Source organism: Salvelinus fontinalis, chromosome 13, assembly GCF_029448725.1.
Source record: "Salvelinus fontinalis isolate EN_2023a chromosome 13, ASM2944872v1, whole genome shotgun sequence".
Lineage (NCBI taxonomy): Eukaryota > Metazoa > Chordata > Actinopteri > Salmoniformes > Salmonidae > Salvelinus > Salvelinus fontinalis.
Window position 1 is genome coordinate 38493114 of NC_074677.1, and position 25015 is coordinate 38518128.

At 41.8% G+C, this 25015-nt stretch overlaps 1 protein-coding gene across 4 annotated transcripts in view; it reads right to left on the reverse strand.

The window, feature by feature from the left end:
- Positions 1-23562, reverse strand: part of LOC129868630 (neuronal PAS domain-containing protein 2-like) — a 76406-nt gene extending 52844 nt beyond the window's left edge. For 2 of the 4 annotated variants that reach the window (XM_055942776.1, XM_055942777.1), the window contains exon 1: positions 22840-23099. The gene's annotated coding sequence lies outside the window, so the exon portion shown is untranslated. Of the gene's footprint in view, positions 1-22839; positions 23102-23417 lie in introns of those variants that run through there. The other 2 variants (XM_055942775.1, XM_055942773.1) reach the window with 2 other exon arrangements.
- Positions 23563-25015: the final 1453 nt, after the last annotated feature.

The window sequence follows — 25015 nt, forward strand, 5'->3', positions numbered from 1 at the left end:
TAATGTAATTTACTCGAGGTCCGGGATAGGACATTGTTATTCATAAATAATGTATTGGTAAAAGCAAAGCCATAGATTGAGTGTACGAAACATTAGGAACACCTGCTCTTTCCATGACAGACTGACCAGGTGAATCCAGGTGAAAGCTTTGATCCTTTATTGATGTCACTTGTTAAATCCACTTTAAATCAGTATAGATGAAGGGGAAGAGACAGGTTAAATAATGATTTTTACGTCTTGAGATTGTGTATGTGTGCCATTCAGTGCGTGAATCGTCAAGACAAAAGATTTAAGTGCCTTTAAACGGGTTTTGGTAGTAGGTGCCAGGTGCACCGGTTTCAGTGTGTCAGGAACTGTAACACTGGTGGGTTTTTCACGCTCAACAGTTTTCCATGTGTATCAAGAATAGTCTATCACCCAAAGGACATCCAGCCAACTTGACACAACTGTGGGAAGCATTTGAGTCAACATGGGCCAGCATCCCTGTGGAACGCTTTCGCCACCTTGTAGAGTCCATACCCCAACGAATTGAGGCTGTTCTGATGGCAACGGGGGTGCAACTCAACATTAGGAAGGTGTTCCTAATGTTTTATTACACTCAGTGTAGACCCCATACTCAACTGGTCAGAACTCGGTCGGGCTTCGACCTCTGGTATCATATAAAACACATAAAACGTGGCAAAATTGTAGAATTGCAGGAAATTAGCTTTAAACATTTTGTATGATCCCCTGATGCAGATAAAAGTGATTTAAAAAAAGTAAAATTAAGTGAGCTCTGAACTACTTTCTGAGAGTGGACCTACTGTTTTTTGTAAATGAACTAACTGTTTTCATGCACCATCTAAGAAACATTCTAACTACAAAGCTGGTGCCATGATGTTTCACCATACTATTCTGATTCAATCAATTAATCAATTATGACATGTTTAGATTCAACAATTATTCAGAAATCTCGGTTTCCCTAATAATAGATCCCCTGAACAAATCCTAATGTATTAATGAATGCCCGGTAAATCAATTCATCAGATGGTTTCATTAAGAAATGTGCCTAAAGCAAATGTCTGTGCAACTTTATTTTGATTCTAAAACTACCAGGGGCAATTCATTTCAACAATTAAATGGAAATGACTGTGTGAACTCCTATTAATAATAGTCAACGTAGAAACAAAACAGTATCATGAATGTAGTTTGGTAAAATAAATTGTATTAACTTTGAAATACTTCAAATACTTCACAACATAGATTTCTGACATTCATTATCGTTTAACAAACTTCCCAAGCATACATGTCACGTTCCTGACCTGTTTTCTGTTGTTTTGTATGTGTTTAGTAATCAGGGGTGTCAAACTCATTCCACGGAGGGCCTTGTGTCTGCAGGTTTTTGGTCTTTCCTTTCAATAAAGCCCTAGACAACCAGGTGTGGGGAGTTCCTAACTAATTAGTGATGTTAATTCATCAATCAAGTACAAGGGTGGAGCGAAAACCCGCAGACACTCGGCCCTCCGTGGAATGAGTTTGACACCTGTGGTTTAGTTGGTCAGGACGTGAGCTGGGTGGGAATTCTATGTTGTGTGTCTAGTTTGTCTGTTTCTATGTCAGCCTAGTGTGGGTTCTCAATCAGAGACAGATGGTAGTCGTTGTCTCTGATTGAGACTCATATATAGGAGGCTTGTTTTGCGTTGGGATTTTGTGGGTGTTTGTTACCTGTCTCTGTGTTTGTGTTCTGCACCAGATAGGTCTGTATCGGTTTTGCACATTTGTTATTTTGTATGTTTGTAGTGTTTCACTTGTTCGTGTATTAAACATGTTTAACACTAGCCGCGCTGCACTTTGGTCCTCTCCTTCACCCCTGGAAGAAAACCTTTACAATACACCACAAAATAAGAAAGAAATTATCAGTCCTATCATTGAACAGGCCTCTTATTGCATCCTGCTCAGGAGCAAAAGACATGATCTTTGCTGCATATATTATGACAATTATCTAAAGTGGTGTGTGAGCAGATATGTGGGTCACAATTCTAGGGCATGGGTGGAAGGGCCATGCAGCTCATGTTTTGTGCACACAAGCTCTGAAAGGAGGCTAGATGGCGCCAATAGATATGGTCGCCTCGCTTCGTTAGGAAACTATGCAGTACTTTGTTTTTTTATGTATTATTTCTTACATTGTTACCGCAGGAAATATTAAGTCTTATTACATACAGCCGGGATTAACTATTGGGTATAAAAGCAACGTCAACTTACCAACATTATGACCAGGAATACGACTTTCCAGAAGCGGATCCTTTGTTTGGACCACCACCCAGGACAATGGAACTAATACCAGAAGCCGACCCAAAACAACAGCCATCTAAGAAACATTTTAACTACAAAGGGGCAGATGGAGCGGCCTCCTGGTCAACTCCGTAGACGTGCACATGCTCACCGCTCCTGAGTATACTACTCGCCAATGTCCAATTTGAGCAAGGGTTGCCTTCCAGAGAGACATCAGAGATTGTAACATTCTCTTTCATGGAAACATGGCACTCTCGGGATATGTTGTCAGAATCGGTTCTGCCACCGGGCTTCTCCATGCATCCTGCCGACAGAGATAAACACCTCTCTGGGAAGAGGAAGGGCGGGGGTGTATGCTTCATGATTAACAACTCATGGTGTAATCATAACAACATACAGGAACTCAAGTCCTTCTGCTCACCCGACCTAGAATTCCTTACAATCAAATGCCGGCCATATTACATCCCAAGAGAATTCTCGTCAGTTATTGTCACAGCTGTGTATATTCCCCCTCAAGCAGACACCAAGATGGCCCTCAAGGAATTTCACTGGACTATGTAAACTGGAAACCATATATCCTGAGGCTGCATTTATTGTAGCTGGGGATTTTAACAAAGCAAATTTGAGAACAAAGCTACCTAAATTCTATCAGCATATTGATTGAACTACACGAGGAGATAATACACTCGATCACTGTTACTCTAACTTCCGTGATGCATACAAAGCCCTCCCCAACCCTCCCTTCAGCAAATCCGACCACATCGCCTTCTTGCTCCTACTGTCTTATAGGCAGAAACTCAAATAGGATGTACCAGTGACTAGAACCATTCAACTCTGGTCTGACCAATTGGAATCCACGCTTCAAGATTGTTTCAATCACGCGGCTGGGATATGTTTCGGTCAGCCTCAGAGAACAGCATCGATCTGTATGCTGACTCGGTGAATGAGTTTATAAAGAAATGCATTGTAGATGTTGTACCCACTGTGACTATTAAAACCTACCCTAACCAGAAACAGTGGATGGATGGCGGCATTCGCACAAAACTGAACGCGCGAACCACCGCATTTAACCATGGAAAGAGGTCTGGGAATATGGCTGAACATAAACAGTGTAGTTATTCCCTCCGCAAGGCAATCAAACAAGAAATGCCGTTACAAGGTCAAGTGGAGTCGCAATTCAACGGTTCAGATATGAGATGTATGTGGCATGTTCTACAGGAAATCACGGACTACAAAAAGAAAACCAGCCATGTCACGGACACCGACGTCACGCTTCCAGACAAACTAAACATCTTCTTTGCCCGCTTTGAGGATAATACAGTGCCACTGTCATAGCCCACTAACAAGGACTGCACTCCCCCTCTCCATGGCCGACGTGAATAAAACATTTAAACGTGTTAACCCTTGCAAGGCTGCTGGCCCAGATGGCATCCCTAGCCGCGTCCTCAGAGCATGCACAGACCAGCTGGCTGGTGTGTTTACTGACATATTCAATCGCTCCCTTTCCCAGTCTGCTGTCCCCACATGCTTCAAGATGGCCACCATTGTTCCTGTGCCCAAGAAGGCAAAGATAACTGAACTAAATGACTACCTCCCCGTAGCACTTACTTCTGTCATCATGAAGTGCTTTGAGAGACTAGACAAGAATCACCTTAGCGGCCACCCTAGACCCACTTCAGTTTGCATACCGCCCCAACAAGTCCACAGACGATGCAATTGCCATCACACAGCCCTATCCCATCTGGACAAGAGGAATACCTATGTAAGAATGCTGTTCATTGACTACAGCATTCAACACCACAGCACCCTCCAAGCTCATCTTCAAGCTGGAGGCCCTGGGTCTCAACCCCACCCTGTGCAATTAGGTCCTGGACTTTCTGATGGGCCGCCCCAAAGGTGGTGAAGGTAGGAAACAACATCTCCACTTCGCTGACCCTCAACACTGGGGCCCCACAAGGTGCGTGCTCAGCCCTTTCATGTACTCCCTGTTTACCCATGACTGCGTGGCCATGCACACCTCCAACTCAATCATCAAGTTTGCAGACAACATAACAGTAGTAGGCTTGATTACCAACAACGACGAGACAGCCTACAGGGAGGAGGTGAGGGCACTTGGAGCGTGGTGTCAGGAAGACAACCTCTCACTCAACATCAACAAAACAAAGGAGATGATCGTGGACTTCAGGAAACAGCAGAGGGAGCACCCCCCTATCCACATTGAAGGGACATCAGTGGAGAAGGTGGAAAGTTTAAAGTTCCTCAGTGTACATATCACAGACAAACTGAAATGGTCCACCCACACAGACAGTGTGGTGAAGCAGGCGCAATAGCGCCTCTTAAACCTCAGGAGGCTGACGAAATATTGCTTGTCACCCAAAACCCTAACAAAACGTTTTCAGATGCACAATCGAGAGCATCCTGTCGGGCTGTATCACAGCCTTGTACGGCAACTGCTCCGCCCTCAACCGCAAGGCTCTCCAGAGGGTAGTGAGGTCTGCACAACGCATCACCGGGGTGAAACCTATGTGCCCTCCATGACACCTACAGCACCCAATGTCACAGGAAGGCCAAAAAGATCATCAAAGACAACAACCAACTGAGCCACTGCCTGTTCACACCGCTACCATCCAGAAGGCGAGGTCAGTACAGGTGCATCAAAGCTGGGACTGAGAGACTGAAAAACAGCTTCTATCTCAAGGCCAACAGCAGTCACTAACTCAGAGAGACTGCTGCCTACATTGAGACCCAATCACTGGCCACTTTAATAAATGGATCACTGATCACTTTAAACAATATCACTTTAAATAATGCCATTTTAATAATGATGTTTACATATCTTACATTACTCATATCATATGTATATACTGTATTTTATACCATCTATTGCACCTTGCCTATGCCGCTCGGCCATCTCTCATCCATATATTTATATGTACATATTCTCATTCACCCCTTTAGAGATTTGTGTGTATTAGGTAGCTGTTGGGAAATGGTTAGATTACTTGTTAGATATTACTGCACTGTTGGGAACTAGAAGCACACAAGCATTTTCCTACACTCTGCTAACCAAGTGTATGTGACCAATAACATTTGATTTGATTTGACATATTTAATTTAATTCCTTGCTGCAGAAAGGCCTTGATTATGTTACAATACCCTGAAGAGACACCTTGATGTCACGACTCCCACCGAAAGTGGTTCCCCTGCCTGTTCGGGCGGTGCTCGGCGGTCGTCGTCGCCGGTCTACTAGCCGCCACCGATCCCTTTTTCCTTTTCTGTTCGTTTGGTCTTATTAGTTGCACCTGTTCCTTATTGTGTTTCTTGATTTTTGTCTATTTAAGCCTGTTAGGCCCGCCTAGGTTTGTGCGGGATTGTTTTTCTGTTAGGTTGTGGATGTTCGTTTGTATTCTGTTTTCCCGGACATTTTGGGTCCTGTGTATGGGCCGGTCAGTTTATGTGCCTTGTGTTTGTGGCGTGACCGTTTTTTCTGGGAATAAAATATACATTTATTCGAACCCTCTGCTCTCTGCGCCAACCCACTGTTCTTCAAGGACTCTGACACTTGGGCTGACAAAGTATCATCATCATTGTCACCATCAGTATCATAAAACTAAATACATTTCAGATCTAAAGGTGAAGCTGATAAAGCTGTAAGTGGAGCATACTGGAATGGCTTTGAAAAGCAGAACAAACTATCCATGGAAAATATGATCCAATGTGTCATTCCTGTCAATTGCTACCTAATTTTCCTCATTGTGTAAGAGTGTACTGCACTTCCTGATTTGGCCTTTTAGATTTAAAATCAAATCAAATACATTTTTATTGGTCACGTGCAGAATACAACAGGTGTAGACTTTACAGTGAAATGCTTACTTACAAACCCATTCCCAACAGTACAGAGTTAAAAAGACAAATATTTGCTAAATAAAAAAGGAAATAGTAACACAATAAAAACAACAACAATAATAGAATCAATAGAATCAACAACAACAATAATAGAATCAATTTAGCCTCAAATAAATAATGAAATTAAATAATGAAATTTGGTTTAAATAATGCAAAAACAATGTGTTGGAGAAGAAAGTAAAAGTGCAATATGTGCCATGTAAGAAAGCTAACGTTTAAGTTCCTTGCTCAGAACATGAGAACATATGAAAGCTGCTGGTTCCTTTTAACATGAGTCTTCAATATTCCCAGGTAAGAAGTTTTAGGTTGTAGTTATTATAGGAATTCTAGGACTATTTCTCTCTATACGATTTGTATTTTATATACCTTTGACTATTGGATGTTCTTATAGGCACTTTAGTATTGCCAGTGTAACAGTATAGCTTCCATCCCTCTCCTCGCCGCTACCTGGGCTCGAACCAGGAACACATCGACAACAGCCACCCTCGAAGCAGCGTTACCCATGTAGAGCAAGGGGAACAACTACTTCAAGTCTCAGAGCGAGTGACGTTTGAAACGCTATTAGCGCACACCCCGCTAACTAGCTAGCCATTTCACATCGGTTACACCAGCCTAATCTCGGGAGTTGATAGGCTTGAAGTCATAAACAGAGCAATGCTTGAAGCATTGCAAAGAGCTTCTTGCAAAACAAACGAAAGTGCAGTTTGAATGAATGCTTACGAGCCTGCTGGTGCCTACCATCGCTCAGTCAGACTGCTCTATCAAATCATAGACTTAATTATAACATAATAACACACAGAAATACGAGCCTTAGGTCCTTAATATGGTTGAATCCGGAAACTATCATCTCGAAAACAAAACGTTTATTATTTCAGTGAAATACGGAACCGTTACGTATTTTATCTCACCGGTGGCATCCATAAGTCTAAATATTCATGTTACATTGCACAACCTTATGTCATAATTACGTAAAATTCTGGCAAATTAGTTCGTAATGAGCCAGGCAGCCCAAACTGTTGCATATACCCTGACTCTGCGTGCAATGAACGCAAGAGAAGTGACACAATTTCAACTGGTTAATATTGCCTGCTAACCTGGATTTCTTTCAGCTAAATATGCAGGTTTAAAAACATATACTTCTGTGTATTGATTTTAAGAAAGGCATTGATGTTTATGGTTAGGTACACGTTGGAGCAACGACAGTCCTTTTTCGCGAATGCGCACCGCATCGATTATATGCATCGCAGGACACTCTAGATAAACTAGTAATATCATCAACCATGTGTAGTTAACTAGTGATTATGATTGATTGATTGATTGTTTTTTATAAGATAAGTTTAATGCTAGCTAGCAACTTACCTTGGCTTCTTACTGCATTCGCGTAACTGGTAGGCTCCTTGTGAGGCAGGTGGTTAGAGCGTTGGACTAGTTAACCGTAAGGTTGCAAGATTGAATCCCTGAGCTGACAAGGTAAAAATCTGTCGTTCTGCCCCTGAACAAGGCAGTTAACCCACTAGGCCGTCATTGAAAATAAGAATGTGTTCTTAACTGACTTGCCTAGTTAAATAAAGGTGTAAAAAATAACGGCTAAATCGGCGTCCAAAATCACCGGTTTCCGATTGTTATAAAAACTTGAAATCGGCCCTAATTAAATCGGCCATTGCGATTAATCGGTCGACCTCTAACGTCAACTACCTCGTACCCCTGCACATTGCAGGGGTACGTCATCATGAAGTGCTTTGAGAGACTAGTCAAGGACCATATCACCTCCACCCTACCGGACACCCTAGACCCACTCCAATTTGCTTACCGACCCAATAGGTCCACAGACTACGCAATCGCAACCACACTGCACACTGCCCTAACCCATCTGGACAAGAGGAATACCTATGTGAGAATGCTGTTCATCGACTACAGCTCAGCATTTAACACCATAGTACCCTCCAAACTCGTCATCAAGCTCGAGACACTGGGTCTCGACCCCGCCCTGTGCAACTGGGTCCTGGACTTCCTGACGGGCCGCCCCAGGTGGTGAGGGTAGGTAACAGCATCTCCACCCTGCTGATCCTCAACACTGGGGCCCCACAAGGGTGCGTTCCGAGCCCTCTCCTGTACTCCCTGTTCACCCATGACTGCGTGGCCATGCACGCCTCCAACTCAATCATCAAGTTTGCGGATGACACTACAGTGGTAGGCTTGATTACCAACAACGACGAGACGGCCTGCAGGGAGGAGGTGAGGGCCCTCGGAGTGTGGTGTCAGGAAAATTCTCACACACTCAACGTCAACAAAACAAAGGAGATGATTGTGGACTTCAGGAAACAGCAGAGGGAGCACCCCCCTATCCACATCGACGGGTCAGTAGTGGAGAAGGTGGAAAGTTTTAAGTTCCTCGGTGTACACATCACGGACAAACTGAATTGGTCCACCCACACAGACAGCGTTGTGAAGAAGGCGCAGCAGCGCCTCTTAAACCTCAGGAGGATGAAGAAATTCGGCTTGTCACCAAAGCACTCACAAACTTCTACAGATGCACAATCGAGAGCATCCTGTCGGGCTGTATCACCGCCTGGTACAGCAACTAATCCGCCCACAACCGTAAGGCTCTCCAGAGGGTAGTGAGGTCTGCACAACGCATCACCGGGGGCAAACTACCTGCCCTCCAGGACACCTACACCACCCGATGTCACAGAACGGCCATAAAGATCATCAAGGACAACAACCACCCAAGCCACTGCCTGTTCACCCCGCTATCATCCAGAAGGCGAGGTCAGTACAGGTGCATCAAAGCAGGGACCGAGAGACTGAAAAACAGCTTATCTCAAGGCCATCAGACTGTTAAACAGCCACCACTAACATTTAGCGGCCGCTGCCAACATACTGACTCAACTCCAGCCACTTTAATAATGGGAATTGATGGAAATTATGTAAAAATGTACCACTAGCCACTTTAAACAATGCCACTTAATATAATGTTTACATACCCTACATTACTCATCTCATATGTATATGTATATACTGTACTCTATATCATCTACTGCATCTTGCCATCTCTATGTAATACATGTATCACTATACATGTATCACTAAACTATGCCACTTTATGTTTACATACCCTACATTACTCATCTCATATGTATATACTGTACTCTATACCATCTACTGCATCTTGCCTATGCCGTTCTGTACCATCACTCATTCATATATCTTTATGTACATATTCTTTCTCCCTTTACACTTGTGTGTATAAGGTAGTAGTTGTGGAATTGTTAGGTTAGATTACTTGTTGGTTATTACTGCATTGTCGGAACTAGAAGCACAAGCATTTCGCTACACTCGCATTAACATCTGCTAACCATGTGTATGTGACAAATAAAATTTGATTTGATTTTGATTTGACTCAGTACTGGTAATCCTTGTATATAGCCCTAGAATTCCTAGAAATAGTCCTAGAATTCCTATAATAACTACAACCTAAAACTTCTTACCTGGGAATATTGAAGACTCATGTTAAAAGGAACCACCAGCTTTCATATGTTCTCATGTTCTGAGCAAGGAACTTAAACGTTAGCTTTCTTACATGGCACATATTGCACTTTTACTTTCTTCTCCAACACATTGTTTTTGCATTATTTAAACCAAATTTCATTATTTAATTTCATTATTTATTTGAGGCTAAATTGATTCTATTGATGATTAATTCAGTATTGTTGTAATTGTCATTCTTACAACAACAACAAAAAAATAATAAAAAATAAATGTAAATTTAAAATAAAAATAAAATAAATAAATAAAATCGTCCGATTAATCGGTATCGGCTTTTTTTGGTTCTCCAATAATCGGTATCGGCGTTGAAAAATCATAATCGGTCGACCTCTAGTTGAGGTAATTGAGATAATACAGTATTTACATGTGGGTAGGGGTAAAAGAGACTTGTCAGTCAGGATATATAATAAACAGAGTAGCAGCAGCAGCGTGTGTAAAGTGTGTGTGTGTGTGGCGTCAATATGCATGTGTGTGTGTTTTGTGTGTGTGAGCGTATGTAGTGCATGTGTGTGTGTGTGTCAATGTAGTATGTGTGAGGATGTGAGTAGAGTCTAGTGAATGTGCACAGAGCCAGTGTAAGAAAGTCAGTGCAAAACAATTAAGATAAATGAGTAAATAATAAAGGTGGTCAATGTAAATTGACTGAGTAGCCATTTGATTAACTGTTCAGCAGTCTTATGGCTTGGGGGTAGAAGCTGTTCTGTGAGGTAGCAGAGAGAACAGTCTATGACTTCGGTGGCAGGAGTTGTTGACAGTTTTTAGGGCCTTCCTCTGACATCGCCACATCCTCTGGTTCATTAAGAAATGCTAGTGGCCATGACTGAATTCAAACGTGAGCTGGTTTCGGGGTTGTGTTTTGTTGTGGGTGTCTTGTGTGTGTTCGCAGGTGGGAAGTTAGACACATTTTTAGCCAGTTAGCTTCAGCCGGCTGGTGTGCGACCATGGCAAAGTTGGTTTGACTTTGGGTAGCCTCACTCTGGGTATAGTTAGGAACCGTCCATAAATTACAAAATGTAAATGGGACAATATTTTAATGTTGCACATCTTTTAGTTGTCTCATTAAATGCTTTCAATATTTGTATATGAATTTCTAGTCATTGAAGTTTTTAGTCATTGAAATTCAGAGCTATTGACCTTTTTAAAATATTGTCTCATGTACATTGTGGAATTTACTTATGGTCCCCAACTAGCCACATAGGGATATCGGATGTCAAACCAAATTGTGCTACAAATTGATGATTACGTCGGTGCTGCCAACCCACAGAAAACTGTTATTGTACCTTTCATTCCGTGACATACTTTATCACCAAAATTATCCTAACTACAAATCCTACACTGTGTAGTAAATTCTGATACTAGAATAAATGTTTCTGACATAGGACATTGTCAAAACAAGAAGTTGCTTTTTAGGAGCAGTTTCTCTTTAACACAGCTCTTTATACTAGGGCTGACCCCATTTCCTCGACTGGTCAATTGTTTGGTCGATAGGCTGTTGGTTAGTCGAGAAAGATTTTTTGTTGTTGAGCAGTGGCAAATATATAAAAAAGATCCTACGGCACATGAGACACCTGCCTGATTTACACCTGTTTGAGTTGACTAATCTATTGTGGAGGCCGCGGGGATGGCACACCAGTTTCACCAGTAGTACATTTACCATTAATTACCATCATTTCTCATCTACAATGTTTGTTTGGTTACGGTAATTTCTATTAAAGCATTCAATATAGTATTATTACAGTCTTACCGTCAATCTTGAGGAGTGGACACGTTGTTTGCAGAGGGCACAACCTAGGCTTCACTTGTGAGCATTTCTGGGGGTTTATTTAATTCCATGTAAGAGTTGTCAATTTATTAATTGTCTTTAGTTTGGAGCGCTTCTGTCAATCTTGAGTAAGGACAATCACCTGGCTACGCATAGAAGTAGGCCTAGGCTACTTGGCCTGTGCGCAAATGTAAGCTTATAAATGTGCCCATTTGGGGATTTGATACTATTTCTGATTATCTTAACTCACCATCACTGTGGAGCTTCTCAATGTCATGTTTTCTTCGCCTCAAACAAAGTCCGTTTTTACGTCCATTGAGAATGACAATAGCTCCTCAATGTAGCCTATTTAAAAAAAAAATTCCAGCTCTATCCCTTTCGATAACCACAACGTGAAAGGGGGAAAAATGTAATGCTCTGATTCGGTGGAAAAGGCCTAAAAAAGACCTATCGGATTACTTCTTATCCCTTGAGCAAATAGCCTACAGCTGTGTTTGTCTGTCTGGAAACTTGCTAGCACTAGAATCTTCAGGCTAGACCAAGATAATAGTTAATACAATGTTTCAAGTTCCTTACAGCAGACAGTCCATGCAGAGCCAATGTGATTTATAGGATATTTATTTTTATCAGGATATTTACCCGTGGGCTGACATTTTTATTACATTTTTTTGTGGGGAGGGGGTGCTTTATGTAGGCTATATTTACATGTTGGCAATGACAAGACAATTACTTTTAGATTTGTAGCATTTTCATTTAGATAGAATTTTGATTAACCACATAAGATTGATTTAGAGATATGAAGACTATTATAAATTAAATGAAAATTTGACAAAAATGTGCAAATGACAATTATAACTGGTACGCAGATCAGTAGAAATGGTACGATAACTTGGCACTCCAGAAGGAAAAGGTTGCCAACCACTGGTGTAGCCTATTACCAGCAACTTCAGGAGTGTAAGGCGCAGCAGCGTGAGGATCAATTGGTCGAAAGAACAGACAACTCTCGGTCGACCAAACTTTTTTTTGGTCAGAGACAGCCCTACCTTATACTCCCTCTAGTTTGGTCTGGGAAAGCGAATGCTTTTTAGCAACAACAAAAAACACGGTAACAAGTCACACACATCTCTCCCACTTGACATGTATACACAGCGACGTGTATGAGAAAGAACACATTTGTGCGGGAAAATATGACAGACACTCTGGCAAGGAAAAGCCGCCACAAATTAACTCCAAAATACAAGCAATGTTAAGAGTAGAGAGTTAAGGTGTGACAGCATCTTCTAAGCATTGTAATAATAGAATGTCATACCCCCTGTCAATGGTGGATGTAGCTGGTTTATGGAAGTCAGGCTCAGGAGAGCAGAGATGAAGGGACAAAGCACTTTACTTAGGCAAGTACAGAACGCAACCGCGTCACAACACAAATGCCCAAAGAAGAAGTAAGGCAGCACAAAGTATAAAACCCAAGTACAAAGTACCGGTTGCCACAAAGCACGGGTATAAAACAAAACCCGGGGCAAATCAGCCGGAAGCGTACCAACCTTGACAATAAACAATACCCCACACAGACATGGAGGGAACAGAGGGCTAAATACACATGTAAATTAGTAGGAGATGTAAACCAGGTGTGTAAGAAGACAAGACAAAACAAATGGAAAATGAAAGGTGGATCGGCGATGGCTAGAAGACCGGTGACGTCGATCGCCGAACGCCGCCAAAACAAAGAAAGGAACCGACTTCGGCGGAAGTCGTGACACCGCCTCTATATCCTAAATCAAAATATTGCCTAAGATTCTACTACAGAATTTGCACAGCTTTGACATTTGAACCCACATGTGAGTAAAGGTTTGTAAAAATTCATTTATAATTTCCTTATAATTTAAAACGGGTTATTAACATGTGGAAATACTTTTATCTAGTTCATACTAGGGAATTGTCAGAGCTATACTCTACTCTACAGTGATTTAGACATTTGCTCATTTGATAAGCATTCAGGGAGAAGCGCCAAATGTGCATTTGTAGTATTCCATAACACAAACAAATGATTACGTCAGTAATAGACGCACAATCAACACCCTGAGCATTCACACAAGGGCTGAGACTGCTCATATTTTGAAACCAAACGATCTTCCTCTGAGAGCACCACTGTAGCCACACCCAATCCTTGACTGTGACCTTTTGCCTTGGGAGACTCAGATAAAGCCAGGATTATTACAACCAGCCATAAGAATAGACCCTCTACAAGGCATCCCTGTCTGGCACACGGTTGGGGATTAAAATAGACCCAGATTGAAGTATGTTCACCTCTTAGTTAACTAGACTCATTATGTGAGAGGTCTATTCTATGATACTGTGAACCAGCTGCACGTATCACCATCTGTCTGGGGATTCCAGGTCTTCTAGGCCAGTGGTTCCCAACTGTGGGGCGTGGGATCGGGGGGGGGGGGGGGGGGGGGGGGGGGGGGGGGGATGCAAGGTAGTAGAATGCAAGGTGCAATTTCAAAATTGGGTAGTGAATTATTAGTTTTCCACTTGTCATGTGAGTCATTGCATACCTAAGAGAGCTATTTTGTCAGAAATGTCCAGATCAACTAGCCCATGTCAACTAACATTTTTTAGCTAGGTTTTTTAGCCCATGGATTTTGTAGTAATGTTTGAGTGGTAGAAATGAACACTGCAGGGGAAAAAACCTTAGAAATGTTATCTTAGTAAATGTTTCACATTCAGTAGGTACGCATGCCTTTAGGAATAAGTATGCATGCCATTTCTGCTAACTAATTTCAATGTATCCACTGAAGCTACACGACACACAACACATGAATTTCATTTGAACAACTGGAAGAAAGGAATTTAGTGTCTTTAATCATGCCCCTAGTAGGTCTCTGCCTGTAGCTAGTAAGTACAAAGACAGTGTGCTGTGGCCCAGAGATGAGCGACATCAGCAGAGAGGCTAATGACGTCTGTACTGGCAGTTGTATAACCCGAGCTGAACATTTTGTCTGTCACAGTTAGAAGGTTAAAGAGGGTGACATGAATACCAGACATACACTCAAGAGTCATGTGCAACATAGTTCCACTGGGCATATGAAGCCACCACCAAGTACACCAAGGAATACTACAGTACTACTACAGTACACAGGATCACCAGGATTCTGTGCCTAATGACATACGGAACCACAAGCTACCTGACATATTTAGGTTATAATGTCAGGCCTTTCTACCTCTAGATTTGCATATCTGTATTTCCACCATAGGTTTAATCCGTTAAATGATTATGGGTTATCTGATAACAGAAATGCCTATTTTTTGTTTATATGACAAGCACTAAGCTGTACTAGGCAGGTAGCCTAGCAGTTAAGAGCATTGGGATAGTAACTGAAAGTTTGCTGGTTCGAGTCCCCAAGCCACCTAGGTGACCACATCTGTTGATGTGCCCTTGAGCAAGGCACTTAACCGTAATTGTTGCTGTTAGTCGCTCTAAATGACTCAAATGTCAAATGTAATCCATAGCATGATCCAATTGTGCTGTGTCATGCCTGTCAGGCCTATTCAACTGGGGTAATGGGCAGCACTTGATCTCATCTTTGTTATACACTGCTCAAAAAAATAAAAGGGAACACTTAAACAACACAATGTAACTCCAAGTCAATCCCACTTCTGTGAAATCAAACTGTCCACTTAGGAAGCAACACTGATTGACAATAAATTTCACATGCTGTTGTGCAAGTGGAATAGACAAAAGGTGGATATTATAGGCAATTAGCGAGACACCCCCAATAAAGGAGTGGTTCTGCAGGTGGTGACCACAGACCACTTCTCAGTTCCTATGCTTCCTGGCTGATGTTTTGGTCACTTTTGAATGCTGGCGGTGCTTTCACTCTAGTGGTAGCATGAGACAGAGTCTACAACCCACACAAGTGGCTCAGGGAGTGCAGTTCATTCAGGATGGCACATCAATGCGAGGCGGAGGTAGCGGTCCTGCTGCTGGGTTGTTGCCCTCCTACGGCCTCCTCCACGTCTCCTGATGTACTGGCCTGTCTCCTGGTAGTGCCTCCATGCTCTGGACACTACGCTGACAGACACAGCAAACCTTCCTGCCACAGCTCGCATTGATGTGCCATCCTGGATGAGCTGCACTACCTGAGCCACTTGTGTGGGTTTTAGACTCCGTCTCATGCTACCACTAGAGTGAAAGCACCGCCAGCATTCAAAAGTGACCAAAACATCAGCCAGGAAGCATAGGAACTGAGAAGTGGTCTGTGGTCACCACCTGCAGAACCACTCCTTTATTGGGGGTGTCTCGCTATTTGCCTATAATTTCCACCTTTTGTCTATTCCATTTGCACAACAGCATGTGAAATTTATTGTCAATCAGTGTTGCTTCCTAAGTGGACAGTTTGATTTCACAGAAGTGTGATTGACTTGGAGTTACATTGTGTTGTTTAAGTGTTCCCTTTATTGTTTTGAGCAGTGTACTTCATTTTCAAAAAAGGAGCGATGGGAATGATAAATAAATAATGTATTCCAGACGTGTTAACACTGATCTAATTATGTAACTGATCAATAGTTGTATCCTCAACCTATCCCAGCAGGGGACACCAAAATCTCAAGAATATAATTTGTATGACTGGTTACGAGTCAGTCATATTCTAATCCTGTTGGCAGATGCATTACACTTCACTGTCACTTCATTACAGTAGTTAAGTGTTAATTACTGCTCTTACATCCTTTCCAATTATTTTCCAAAAGAAGGGCTTAGGGATCCCCTTAAAAAATTTATGAAATAAATATTCTCTTTGCTATAACAACGACTTCCCAGGAAACAAGTATTTGTTCACTGTATTATCAGTCACTGCCTGAGGACATAAGAGACAGGAAAATAACCATCAAATGCATGATGTTGGTGATGGGAGGCATTATTATGGTGATATTTAATGTGGCACAGTGCAGCTGACACTCATGTGACATGACATTTTCGGTGTCCCAAAAAAACAGCACAAACACAAGGTGACACAACACAACTGAAGAAGGGGCCCGCAAATAGATGCTTGCTGTATAACAGTTGTGCACTGCCAGGGTGACTGCCTTTAATATTTTACATCAGTTACTAGAGATTTAAGGAGGTTTAAATGTAGTCCAAATCACTAACTATTGACTTCTACTGGCCTGTGAAGCTATGCTAACCCCGGCTCCATCTTATCTTCCAAACCTCCTGTTCCCATACAAACTGACTAGACTGTTGAGGACTACAGATACCAGGCACCCCCAAATCAAACCATCGCAGCTTTGGAGTTAGATCCTTTTCTTCGGATTGGCTCTCAGACTAGGATTTCTCCCTGACCTGTCCATGACATAAAGGGTCAGGGCACAGTCTTTGTCTAACCTGTGTCTTTCTGATTGAATTAAGTCTGAATCCATTCTGAATCATTCTCTCTGTGTTTCATAACTTTACACTTGGAGCTCTGCTATTTCTCTGCAAAGCAGTACAGGTTTGATTGGATTCTGTCCTGAGGTGCTGCCGAGTAGAATGCACTGCCTAATCAGAGCCACTGATGTAGGTCACTGTAAGATGGTTTAGATATCTGGCGCCTAGCTGCTGAACCTTAAGTAGAGACCTTGTGACCCAAAACTCAGAGGTCAGACAGAGGCTGAGTCAGTGAATAGAATATTGTCTGGTGAATAGAATATTGGCATACAGAACAAGAGACAGAGAGCTTTATATTCACATGCAGTAGGCTAAATCCTCACTGATTTCCCAGAATGCACCTTGACAGAGGAGTTCAACTGTGTTTCACAATGCTAACAGGTCAATTCACAAAATGAACATTTTCTTTGATATAAAACTGCCTTTAAAAAGAAAAACTCCAGCACACTGGTAAGCTTGTTGTTTCTCTTTAACAAAGACACCTAATAACACAATAATAGCAGTTGAACAAAAAAACTTTTGCGATACAGACACTCAGTTTCATTGAGAGAATACATAAAGAAGCATTCTCAGGTAAATCATGGAAATAGAAAATGGTGCAGTGCGATTCTCACTGCTCAAGGCTAAACTCATCTCCAGACCCCTAAAAAATAAACCTGTAGTCATGTTTCCTCTATATTTTGTGCAGTTGAAATTAATCAACATGAGTCGAACCTTCATAAAAGCTTTGAGGAGAGCCGACTGTCTTTCTTAAAGGGACAGAGCACAAGCAAAGATGCCTTTCCTATTGCATGGACCTGCTCCATTTGTGGATGGCCAGTCACACAATGCAGCTCCAGCAATATTCTGACTAGTGTTCAGTCTAAGCTTGCAGGACATGGCCCAGTAACCTACTTTCCCTCCAGCAGGCTCTGTAACATCAGAGGCGTACATGTCATCAGTTACCTAACGTTCACACAGCAGGGTAAATCCATTTGAATTCAGTCACTTTTTGACAGCATTCCTTTTAATTTAAAACAAAACGTTCCATACATGTTTCCCCATGGAAGAAGTGGTCAGAAAGTGACTTTTTTACCTGAATGGCAAAACATTCAGGAGATTAAGGTGCTCAGAGTTGACCCATTTGAATACCCTGCCATACAATGAGACATCAATGTCTTCATCACAGGAACAGATAAACGGTTACGTTTGATATCATTTAAAAGCTTACCAATAGGGTTGTCAAACTATTTGTTAATTTCTTGAAAAAAATGTATTTTAGATAATTGACAATGTCAATAATGTACATTTTTCTTTAAAATAAATGATCAAATAGCTTGACAACCCTGTTTGTAAGTTTCTAAATGACATTAACCATGTATATTTTCCAGTGATGAAGACATGGTTGTCTCACGGTATGGTGGTGTCACGAACATCGTAGTGAGGAGACCAAGGCGCAGCGTGATTAGAATACATTCTTCCTTTTAATAATGAAGAACACTTAACAAACAATACAAAATAACAAAACAAACGTGAACGCTATAACACTGAGTGCAAACATGCAACATCGCATAGACAATCACCCACCAACCAAACTGGAAAATGGCAACCTAAATAGGATCCCCAATCAGAGACAACAATAAACAGCTGCCTCTGATTGGGAACCAATCTAGGCCACCATAGACCTACATAATGCCTAGACTACACACACACACCTAGACAAGACAAAAACACACATACCACTGTAACGGCTGTCTAATTCCTCCTCCTCGGATGAGGTGAAGGAGTAAGGGTCTGACCAAAACGCAGCGTTGTATGCAGACATAATGAATTTATTCAAACAAGACGAAAAACACGAAGCACACTTGAATAGATTTACAAAACAACGTAGACAGACCTGAACATGAGAACTTACAATATAACACGAAGAACGCACGAACAGGAACAGACTAACCAAACGAACGAAAACGAAACAGTCCCGTGTGGTGCGACAGACACAGACACAGGAACAATCACCCACAAACAAACAGTGAGAACAGCCTACCTTAATATGGTTCTCAATCAGAGGAAACGTAAAACACCTGTCCCTGATTGAGAACCATATCAGGCCAATAGACAAATAACCTAAACATAGAAACACATAACATAGAATGCCCACCCCAACTCACGCCCTGACCAACTAAACACATACAAAAACAAGGAAAACAGGTCAGGAACATGACAACCACCCTCGTCACACCCTGACCTTACCAAAATAATAAAGAAAACAAAGATAACTAAAGTCAGGGCGTGACAGGTGGGGTATGCAAAATATATCTACTTTGAGGACCTTTATCTCTTGAATGTTTTGGCATTCAGGACCAAAAAGTCACTTTCTGAGCACTCTACAATGGGCAAATACATGTATGTATGGAAGGTCTTTTTCTAATCAAATGGGGTGCAGTCAAAAATGTGTGGATTTCACCAGCATTTTTTCAGGCAAAGAGACGTGAAAACCCTCTACATCATAAGGAGGGGTCAGAGACCCCACTTCCTCTCTGAACGCACTTCCAATAAAATAAAAGAATGTCAATGAGGTATGTGAAAGCAAAGGTTATAGCATCACCTCCTTAACAGAGCTTGCTGCATCTACTTTAGCTATAAACTCAAGTGAAGGCTTGTTGTTTATTTTCAACCTTTATTACCAGGGCTTGAACTGACCCTCTATACTACTGCCATGACACAGCTTTGCTAGGAAGACCTCATAGTTGAGCCAAACAGTCAGAGTGAAAGGGCAGTGGTATCCATAAAAATAAAGGAATTGGATGGTAAGAGCATGAAATACAGGGAGAAACAGATACTAGTAGATAGAAATGTGCAGATGAGTGAGGAAAAGGAGATGGTAGCCAGTTGAGGGCTGACAGCGTATCTCTGGATGTCATAAGGTGAATGCACCAATTTGTAAGTCGCTCTGGATAAGAGCGACAAAAAATGTCAAAAAATGTTTTGCCACTGAGCAAATGTCTGGTCTGCAGAGCGCAAACTTGAACGTTGTGACAATTCTGTGCAACTTCTGGCACGTTTACTGTGAACACTGAGGCTCCATCTGCTTTAAGTTACAGTACAGTTATAACAGTGGCCAAGTAGGCTGCTGTGGCTATTTTATCATAATGTAGGCCTACCAGAGTGGTCTACCATCAAACACAATGGAGAAAATGCATCCCATAACATTTTAACATGGAAATAGATGTTCTATCATTCAGCCTACAGTAGCAGACAATGTGTGGTGTTAAATGTAGACCTACATTCCGTGAAATTTTGAAAAGAATATGCAGGGTTTGACATTAACCTGTTTACCCACTTGTCCTTCAGACAAGAAGTTGACTGAAAATGTGTTGTTTGATGCAAGAAAACACTTTACAAAATATTTTTATTTATCCGTTATTTTACCAGGTAAGTTGACTGAGAACACGTTCTCATTTGCAGCAACGACCTGGAGAATAGTTACAGGGGAGAGGAGGGGATGAATGAGCCAATTGTAAACTGGGGATTATTAGGGGACCGGGATGGTTGAGGGCCAGATTGGGAATTTAGCCAGGACACCGGGGTTAACACCCCTACTCTTACGATAAGTGCCATGGGATCTTTAATGACCTCAGAGAGTCAGGACACCCGTTTAACGTCCCATCCGAAAGACAGCATCCTACACAGAGCAGTGTCCCCAATCACTGCCCTGGGGCATTGGGATCTTTGTTTAGACCAGAGGAAAGAGTGCCTCCTACTGGCCCTCCAACACCACTTCCAGCATTATCTGGTCTCCCATCCAGGGACTGACCAGGACCAACCCTGCTTAGCTTCAGAAGCAAGCCAGCAGTGGTATGCAGGGTGGTATGCTGCTGAATAAAGTTCATTATTAAATAAAGTTCATTATTATTCCCATACCATTATTACAGAGAATCAGAAAAATTATGCTACCCTCTGCCTATTGGCTACTTAGCTTAGTCAATCCTGTCTCAAAATACAACACCGCCCCTTAAGACAGAAATAATTATCTTTACCTGACTCACTTTTCAAAGATGGCTAGAAATGCACACGCTTTGTGCTCTTGTAGGAAACAACCACTCCCGCATTGCTGACTAGAAATTAGCTGGTTAATAACTCACTTACTAGCAAAGAATATGAACAAATGTCCACACGTGGCTACATGCAATGCACGTCTACTCGTGACCACTCATGCTGTAAACACAGTCCAGTTCAAACTAAACGGCACAGATCCATATATGGCAATAGTCTATTTGCATATAGAGATACTGAAGCTCTGATTGGTATTGCCACGCTGGTCTGTAGAGTACGGGCTGAGTTGTGCCTGTCACTGCAATAGAATCTTACTCTGGTGTGTTCTGCCTACTGTACAAGAAAATCTCTTGCATAGTTTGTTTTGTTTCGGTATGTTGCAGTGAAAGTGGCTAATATTGGCAATTCCCCCAGTAGAGGGAAACGTTGATAGCGTTAACTAAAGGGGAAAACTAGAAAGTTGAAGTTCAATCTTCTGCTTCTCTATGTGGCCTGATATTTATTTTGTGCGGCAGTCCTGCGCCCGCGAGCAGCTTAGAGGGAACATAATCAAGGCAAATGGAAACTTGAATATTTAATGACTTTAAAATAATGGTTCACATCATTGCAGTGTGTTGCAGTAATGGAATGATGACCACAAACCTTTTGCCATCAAAAATTTAATGTGGTTTGATTGAAGGAGTATTATCCATATCCGTGCAGCCGAAAGGATTACAGACTGAATTAGGCCAATGTTTCAAATGGTTTGAATATTCATTTTTTGAAGGAAGGGCATGATGCATGTCTTTGATTGCCTCATAAGAAGACTCCCATATACTAGTCACAAAAATACATTTTACTAGTATTATTTTACAAAAAATGACTGAAATTATGTGCAGAGCATATTTTCTTCTGATGTACTGTTACCTCTGCTTTGTATTGTGTGACACCGTCTGTCTTATGTAGGCCTATGTGACTGTAACTGTACCTCCTGCTGAGTTGATTGTGTAGTCTAACCTGTACAAAATAACATCCTCAGGGGATAATAAAGTATTCTATCATATTCTGCTCTGCTCTAGTGTAGCCTACTTTCATTTATCTTATAGAAAAATGTAGGACAGTTTCCTAAGGTTGCCTTATATGAACTATTTCAGATAGTCTGCTATTCAAGAAATTGAGGAGGCCCAATTAACATCATCAATCATACCACGCAATCAAAGCCCTACATAAGGTAGAACAGCTTTCGTTGCTGCACAGCAAGGGTTAGATAGTTTTCCTTGTAATAAATAAATCTGGGGCATGACGTCACTGCAATCGGCTCATGCTTCTTCTTGAGTCATGAGTTACATAAGAGCAGATTTCTATTTAAGTGATTAACCTACATAACTTTGATTTTTGTTGGGCCTGCTCTGCTGACTGTGTGCTCACTGTCATCCTTTCAGAATAAAAGAAATTGATATAGGACCAAAACTACAATTCCCTGGACCATGGTCTGTCTCAGATAGCATAGGATAGCGCCTACTGTATTTCAAAGTAGGCTACAGGCTATTCAACAATCAACACATATAAAACGTGCAGTCTTTTATCATTCCTAAATATTGGATGAAAAATATATACATCAGTTGGTCTAGTAGCCTGTCAAGTTAGGTTATCTTATAGAAATAATTAAATCACCTGGAAGTTCCTTTCGGACAAATGCACGAATATAAAACCATTATAGGCTCAAGAGAGAAACATAAAACAATAGGCAGGCCTAGGCTACTAAACATGTATAGCAACATACCGGTAGACTATTATTCACAGACATATCAGTGGAACTTCAACGTTCGATTACGCGTAGCCAGATGTCACTCACTCCACTAAATGTAGGTTACGCTTGAACTTGCTGTAAGTGACTAAAAGTCATGCATGAACTTACCTCATGTAAAGCTGTAACGAGGGGACGATTCCAATATGAAAGGCGCATCCGTGAAATACAAAACGGCTTTTACACTGCTCTTCCTACCATGCAATAGTGTTATGTAACTGGCACCATTTCTGTGGGCAAGACATCGAAGTGTTCTCTGTGCTGGTTTTCATTTTCCAACCCACACACCTCACAATTTACATCACCAGCCTTCGTCGCACCTTAAAAGGAGATAAAGGGTGTGACCAAATCAAGCGCGTTGTATCCGGATTCGCTACAGTTGGGGAGGGAAGCACCCAGCACCGCAAGTGATACTCAGTTTCAATGAGGGAGGAGCGGCGTTCTCAAATCATGTTGTCAATGAAGCAGCACGGTGCATCGTCCAGAAATATACATCTCTTTTCCATCAAATATATTTTCAAATGTTCAAACTACTTTTTATTGGGAAGGCAGATAAAGCGTTTTTATCAAAGGCAATAACTTTAGCGTGTGAAAACACAGAATTGTACATTACACCACGTGCGTAATCTAGCCTAGGCTACTTCACTTGTGTTTTGAGCCGATATCGCTGTGGGTTTTGAAGAGGTTACCTGGCTGGTTCCAAAACGAATGCAATCACTTTTCACCCGAAACAAACTCCTCCAACCGTGGTAACCCGGACCAGATAATCGAATCCCCTCATTGCCATAGAAACGTAGCCCGCTAATGTCATCGCGTAAAATTATGGACGCCATTGACCGTATTCGAGAGGATCAACCCGGAAATGTATCATGGGTAAATTGTGACTGACTGATCTACAACGGGTAATAATTTTTTATTTATGATGCAAGATGATTTGTAGATCAGTCAGTCGGCAGTTGCATGCACTCGTTTTGATGCTCTCGAACACGACCATTCACTATATATTCGTTCACGTTCACTGAATTAGGAATCTCGGAAATTAACGATTTGCTCATTATTGAACACGGCACGTTCAATAAACACAAGTAAATCGGAATGTCCGAGTTTCCTAGTTCCGATTAGCACTTGAACGCGGCATCAGACAATTAATTCGTACTAGGCTATCAACCGAGGTAATCTGCTGCTGCAGTTTCTAATTTATGCAACATGCCAAATCGTATGACGTGTGTTCAGCAATTTATTTGGTTACACAACAACCATTAATTCATCAAATGAAGGGCTCCTACCACTTGCTTCCTTCACTGAATGGACTGTGATATTGCGTCACTACCCTGACAGACTTTGCTTTTTATGTCAATAACTATTAAGCCTTACCATTGGCCTATTGGCATATGGCGCAAATAGCCTACTATGCTAGAGTTCAAAGTAGCCCACTATAGTTGGATTAAACAGGTGGGCTGAAACTGGGTCATCCTGGACTTTTTACGGTCTCTATACAGAACAGATAAAGGCCACACAGTACCAAACCCAACTCAATGCAATTACATGATTGAAAATACGTATGACTTTTGTATTTAGAATGATTTAGAAATGCTATGAGACTTTCACATTATCTAAATCACTGAAATATTAAAATGTCTAAAATCCACATGACATCATGATTTCAAAATGTACATCCACAGGTAGAAAACACATTAACAGCTGAATTTCAAAACCTAATCAAATGTTATTTGTCACGTGCCGAATACAACAGGTATTCACTTTATAGTGGAATGCCTACTTACAAGCCCTTAACCAACAGTGCTTTACTGTTAAGAAAGAAATAGAAAGTAAAAGTAACAAATAATTAAACAGCAGCAGTAAAATAACAACAGCGAGGCTATATACAGGGTGTACCGGTACAGAGTCAATGTGCGGCGGCACCGGTTAGTCGAGGTATCTGGTGTGGGGTCGGTCAGTGGATCTGGTGTGGGGGTCGGTCAGTAGATCTGGTGTGGGGGTCGGTCAGTGTCCTAACTGTAGATCTGGTGTGGGGTCGGTCAGTGTCCTGACTGTAGATCTGGTGTGGGGGTCGGTCAGTGTCCTGACTGTAGATCTGGTGTGGGGGTCGGTCAGTGTCTTGACTGTAGATCTGGTGGGGGGGTCGGTCAGTGTCCTGACTGTAGATCTGGTGTGGGGGTCGGCCAGTGTTCTGACTGTAGATCTGGTGGGGGGTTGGTCAGTGTCCTGACTGTAGATCTGGTGTGGGGTCGGTCAGTGTCCTGACTGTAGATCTGGTGTGGGGGTC